Source organism: Fukomys damarensis, unplaced genomic scaffold, assembly GCF_012274545.1.
Source record: "Fukomys damarensis isolate Sample0158 unplaced genomic scaffold, DMR_v1.0_HiC HiC_scaffold_39, whole genome shotgun sequence".
Taxonomy (NCBI): domain Eukaryota; kingdom Metazoa; phylum Chordata; class Mammalia; order Rodentia; family Bathyergidae; genus Fukomys; species Fukomys damarensis.
Window position 1 is genome coordinate 128,079,008 of NW_022900951.1, and position 6,253 is coordinate 128,085,260.

Genomic DNA, 6,253 nt, shown 5'->3' on the forward strand with positions numbered 1-6,253 from the left:
ATAAAACTCTTTCATCTTCTCAGTGACTCTGGAATTTTTCAAGCAAAGCACTGGGGGAAATGGCATCAAGAGTAAGAAGGCAAGGCGTGCAGCAGGGAACTGGAACTCTCACACCTGCAGGTGGGAGTGTAAACTGGGGAAATCACACAGATCTCTACCACAGAGATGCCATTCCATTCCCATGAGCCAAAAGAGGTAGACAGCTATAACACTTTTTTCATAATGTTATAAAATTAGAGTTCTGAACTGTTTGCTTAGTAACCCATAAACCCTTCTGTATGTTCTCTAAGAACAGTAGCATTCTCAAAACAAAACACGGATACAATGCTCTGAACATTTATATAATACTATCGTCAAGGGTCCCAATAATGGCCTTGGTAGCTGTGTCTTCTCCCAAAAGCCTAGATCCAATCGAGGATCATGCAGTTTTCTCATCTCTTCGCTTTTCCTTAATTTGGTAAAGTTCCTCAGTCTTTGACTTTCATGGCCTTGACATTTTGATGGGCGGCCCTATTATTTTGTACACGTTTCTCAATTTGTGTTTGTCTGATGCTTTGCCATCACTGACTGACATTTTCGACGGGAATCCTACATAGCATCGCTCTTCTTAAATGCCCAAAGCACCCCATGCATGAAATTCACAGGTGATCACTCTCTTCTCCTTGAAACACTCCTCTTCAGTCTTTGTTGGTTCTTCCTCATCTTACTGATCTACTAATGATGAAGTAACCCAGAGTTTGAGGTAAGAGCTGTATCACAGTAGGGAAGGCCATAGGAAACCCTCCGAAAATGCTCCCTACCCATCCTAGATAAAATGTTAAATAAAAATCAGTATGGCTGCTAGAGGAAGGAGGAAGAGGCCTGAGTCAGGGCCGGTTTGGTATTTGGGCACAAGCTAAAAACTGATGGCCACTGCATTCCGGTCATGTGCAGGGGTGACCCACAAGGACGTGGGGGATGGACGGTATTCCCAGAAGGCAGATCTGTGAGGAGTGTACCTCATTTCCCACTCAGCAAAGAAGCCCTAGGTGGGAGTATCTATTTCCAGGAAGTGTCCAAAGGCCCAGCTATAAGCCCAGAAAGAAGTGGACAGGAGGGTAGGAGATGAGGAGGTCTAGAACACAGACACACGTCCCACATAACATCTTGATTCGAATTCACTGAATCTTCTCTAGAAGGTCAGCAGAACCTGCAGGAGATAGTGAGGTTTGAAGTGGTGTTACTGACGGAGTGACTTCAGAGGCAGGAAGTACTGAGAAAGAGAAACTGCCTTGTCTAGCAACTAGAACTTCCCAAAACTCACATGACACCAAGTCAGATGACACTGTATTTTAAGAAAATTGTCCAAAATACGGCTTTGATTTGAAAATTGACTTAGGATACCTGGAAGTACAGAACTTCACATAATTCCTAGGTACTCTACAGTAGAGGATTCAATGATTCAGTTAACACTGAATGGGGAGACACCACGTTGCTGTGACATGGAGTTTCTGAGGTCATACTGAAACCACATTGTTGAGTGGGGAAAAAAAGGTGAGGACAAGAACACCAGCATCATTATGGACACTGAGAAAATGAATATTGTCGTGGGTGCTACTGTCGCTGGAAGGAAACTTAAGAAGCTGTGGTTGCTTCTAAGGAAATGAGTAGGCATGTGACTGGGCGAGAAAGAAGTCACTTCTGCAGTATCATCATCCCTCTCAAATCAGGTACTGGATACTTGCACTGCTTTCATGAAAGAAATCATAAAAGAACAAAAGCACAGGTTAGAAATCTGAGGTGTGCCTCTTGACAGAAATATATACACTGTTTGAGTTAGATACTGGCTCTATGCTAATAGCTGGGTAACTCTGGGGCAACAATCTTGACCTTCTTCTGTTTCCATCTCCTCAACTACGATGAGGCCAGTAACAGGATGACCGCATAGGGAGTTGCGAAGCACACAGCCACTGTAGGTCATGACTAGTAAGACGCTGCACATATCTGCCAATTCTGAAAGATACTGCTAAAGAAAATGCTCAGTATTCAAAGTTTCATGCATCCCTTCACATCTAGGTCGCAATGATTCATTTCTAATCCGGCAAATGAAAGCTTCTTATTCCTAAAAGCTTGACAAAACACAATATTTTTTGTTCTGACAAATGAGATTGTCCTAAGTAACGGGGCTGCATGTTCAAGCTAGCAGCCTAGGTCCAAGTGTGGGTCTGGTCCTCCCTCACCCATGACTCTTTTTAAGTGAGAGCAAAAGGTGGAGTCAGAAACCTACACACAAACCAAAGAAAAGCATAGAAAAGTCAGGGGGATGAAGGTAGAAAGAGATAAAGGACCGGCATTGATCCAGAAGAGCTGACAGGTTAAATCCAGCATGTGCATACACAGAGATCAGGTGGAGAGCTGCACTGCTGTGCAGAATGCAAGCTTGGAGTCAGCTCCATTTTCGAGGCAGGGAAGAAGGGCCTGGCCACGGCACCCATCCCCAGACTCCCCATGGCTGCCTCTTCCTGTATCACTGGCCAGCACTATGAGGCACGGTCACCCTAAGCTGCGCCCATGAGGCCATTCCAAACAGGAGCAGGACTCTGCAGACCTTTCTTGCTATGCAGTTCAGGCTGGCCTTGAACTCACCATGTAGCCAAGTTGGCCTCATACTTTCAGCAATCCTCCTGCCTCAGCCTCCCAAGTGCTGGGATGACAGGCATGCACAACCATGCCTAGCTAATTTTCATTGTTTTGAATCCTCCCATAGACAAATCCTGAAACAGTTATAGGAAAGAACAGACTACAAACATCAGCACTGTAATGATATTAAGATATACACATACATGAGAGAGATCGAAGGTAAAAAGAAAAGAAATAAAGAGAAGGCACCACTAAACTTGGCATCAAGAAAGAAGCTTTACTGGCACTAGCACTGGCTGGACAGGAAATTAAGGAATAAACATATACCATGAATAACCAGCAAAGCAGAAGTGCAAACCAATGGCCCACAAATCTGTTCTATTTATATCTGCTATATCATGTTCTCTTTGAACCCTCACAAACTCTGAAGTCTATACTTGTGACTTACTAGTCCTTTAAGCTCAGACAGGCTTGTAAATCACTCCAAATATCAATCAAAAAGTAGAGGTAAGAATTTGATTGACTGGCTGTGGTGGTGCAGCCTGTAGTCCCAGCACCCTGGGAGGCTGAGGCAAAAGGATCACAAGTTTCATCCCAGGCTGGGCACTTTAGCAAGTCTCTGTCCCGAAATTAAAAAAAAAAAAAAAGCTGGGCGTGGTGGCACACACCTGTACTCCCAGCACTTGGGAAGATGAGGCAAAAGGAAGATCTCTGCAAGTTCAAGACCAGCCCAGGACATATAGTGAGTTTGAGGAGAGCCTGAACTGCAGAGTGAGACCTGTCTCAAAAAATTAAAAAAATTAAAAGGGTGGTAGTGGGGATGTAGATCAGTGCAAAGACTAAAAGCACCTGCCAGCCTTGTACAGCGCCCTGGCCAGGGCACACACAGGTGACTGCTCCTTGAATGGGCCGGATCCTGTCCGCTCTGGGACACGCACATTAAGACTATGAGAAGACCAAGAGTGCTCTGAGGAATCAGACAGAAATTAGCACTGTTTAACCACAACTGATAAGAACTGGGGCGAGAGGAAGTCCTGGATTTAGTGAGTGACACTGTTATATACAGTCCTGGCACTAGTTTGATGTTATCTGCAGGCGAAGGCCTGTTTTCTCCTCTGAGGAATGGTGCTACTTGGGTTTCCTGTTTTTCTTCAGCAGAGAGAGAGACCTTCACAGGCAGACCGAGCACCCTGGTAGACAAAGCAGACTGGAAAAGGATCTTTAGACACTTGGCCTTTGGATTGATGGATGTGCTGTCGGGTGGATTTAGTGCCTGGGAAACAAAGTGCCTCGTTAATGTATGATTCTAAGATAGTGCCTGCCAGAAGGTCCTGGGTCTCAGGACTTCCTCTCGCCCCAGTTCTTATCAGTTGTGGTTAAACAGTGCTAATTTCTGTCTGATTCCTCAGAGCACTCCTGGTCTTCTCATAGTCTTCCTGTGCGTGTCCCAGAGCGGACAGGATCCGGCCCATTCAAGGAGCGAGCACTGCACGACAAGGCTGGCAGGTGTCGTGTGCTGCCCTCAGGATCTGCTCTCTGGGAGTCTGCTTGCTTTCTTGGCCTGAGCCTTCTAAGTTTCCCTGTGGAAGGAGTTGGCAGAGAGCCGAACAGCAGGCTGAACAAATGTTTGTTCTCTCCTCTGATCAGTTCAGTGGTTCACTGTCACCTGCTCTTACCCCCAATGTTTGGATGAGAAATCCAACCTCAGCTGCCCATTCTATCTATCTCCCACCCCAGGCCAAGTTTATTTTTCATGTCATTTTTTATTCCAACTTCCTTTGAGCAACTGCCTCTGCCCTTTGAACCCTGCTGCAGATGTTTCCTCCCAAGGAGGTGAAGCAATGAAGGGCGCTCAGCTCGGCCTCAAGTGGCAAAGCCCCAGTAGGCAACTGCGGAACACAACATATTCTGTGTGCGCAGGAAGCCAAGTCTCACCTGAATCTGTGGGGTGCATGGCCAAGGAGTCTGCTCCTGATTACTTATTACTTTGCCCGAGAAAGAACTTTTTTCCTGATTAAGACCTTCATACTAAGTTATATCACCAGTCTTTATTATTATTATTATTATTAATTCATTTTGAGAAAGGGTCTTGTTAAGTTACACAGGCTGAACTTGTGACCCTCCTGCCTCAGCCTCCCAGAGTACTGGAATCATAGGCACACACCACTGTGCCTAGTCTGGGTGCTTCATTTGAGCATGGAATAATTCCATTCAAGATTTTTCTTTTTACATAATGTATCTTAGAAAATAAGGTGTAATTTTGATATTATTTATTCCTATTCCCAATTTTCCCAGTATGTGGTATAGTCTCAAGTCTGTCTTCCTCCTCTTCTGTCCTTCACTTCCAAGACCTTTATGATTTTTTTCCCCTCAAACTAGAAAGAATTAGTGTTACTTGCAGATAGAATGAACCCAGGGGTGCTGTACCACCAATCCATACCCAAAACCCTTTTTAAATTTTTTTATTTTGAGACAGGGCCTCTCTAAGTTGCCTACACTGTCCTGGAATGTATAATCCTCCTGCCTCAGCCTCCTGAGTAGCTGAGATTATAGGAATGTGGCACCATGCTTAGCTTCAGTAATTCTGGGGTTTTCTTCTACCTTATTTGTTCTCCCTATAGAAGACAATGAACTCAGGAACAGACATTTCCTTCAGTGATATTGACTTTTTGAGCCTGATAATTCTCTGCTGTGAAAACTACCCCCAACCACTTGTGACCACTTGGGAAGACTGAAATCAGCTGACATTTCAGTAATGTGGAGATCTTTTCCCAGTAAGCAGGAGATTGCTCCAATCTTTCTATGTTGCTAAAAAAGGCTGCCGAGTGTGGCGCATAGGAAGGCAAGATGAACCGAGCTAGTTCCAAAGTGGGCTGGGGGAGGGGAAGTGACGCCAGAGGTGTGGGGGAGAGGAAATCAAGCCCCCGAATTAGGGAACAAGGCTGCAACTTTCGTCACATGGAGCGTCTTTCTGATTCTCTGCGTTTTCCTCTTCCATTCACATCAAGCACAATATATGAGAAAAACAACGGCTTTCGCTCGAGTCACCTCCCTGTAAGGCCTTTTCTGCTGCATCGTCCTCTAACAGCATCATCAAGCATCATCTCAGAGTGTTCTAACGAACAGGTACTGCTCGGTAGCTGTGTCTGTCCACCCTGACGCCAGCTTCGCTTTACTCGGGTCACTTGGCAGGGGCCGGCTGGCGGGGGCGGGGGTGGGCGCTCTGCAATCTGGGGCGGCAGGTGGCTCGGGGTTGAAAGCAAACCACAGCCTCCCCGGCAGGGAGAGAGCACAGAGGTTTGTGGCTGTTTCCGGGCATCCCTGGAACCTGGAGGCCAAAAGCGCCTCCAGACCGCGTGCTCTCCTGGTCCTCCCGGTAACCCCACACAGGCCACCCCCTCTGCCGCCAGCCCAGGGGACGCGGTGAGCGCGCGCTGGTGACTTAAACATAAGCACTGCAACAACAAGCAGGCCGACCTCCTCCAGGACGTGTCCCTGCAAGTCTTTCTGCTGCTCACTTCCGTCCACGGGGAAGTTTGCCCTGACCTCTCGTATTCCCACAGGGAAGGGACGCTGTGGCCAAAGCTCACTGGCCCAGGGCCCGGCAGAGCCCGGCGGGGCCGCCCAGGCTTCG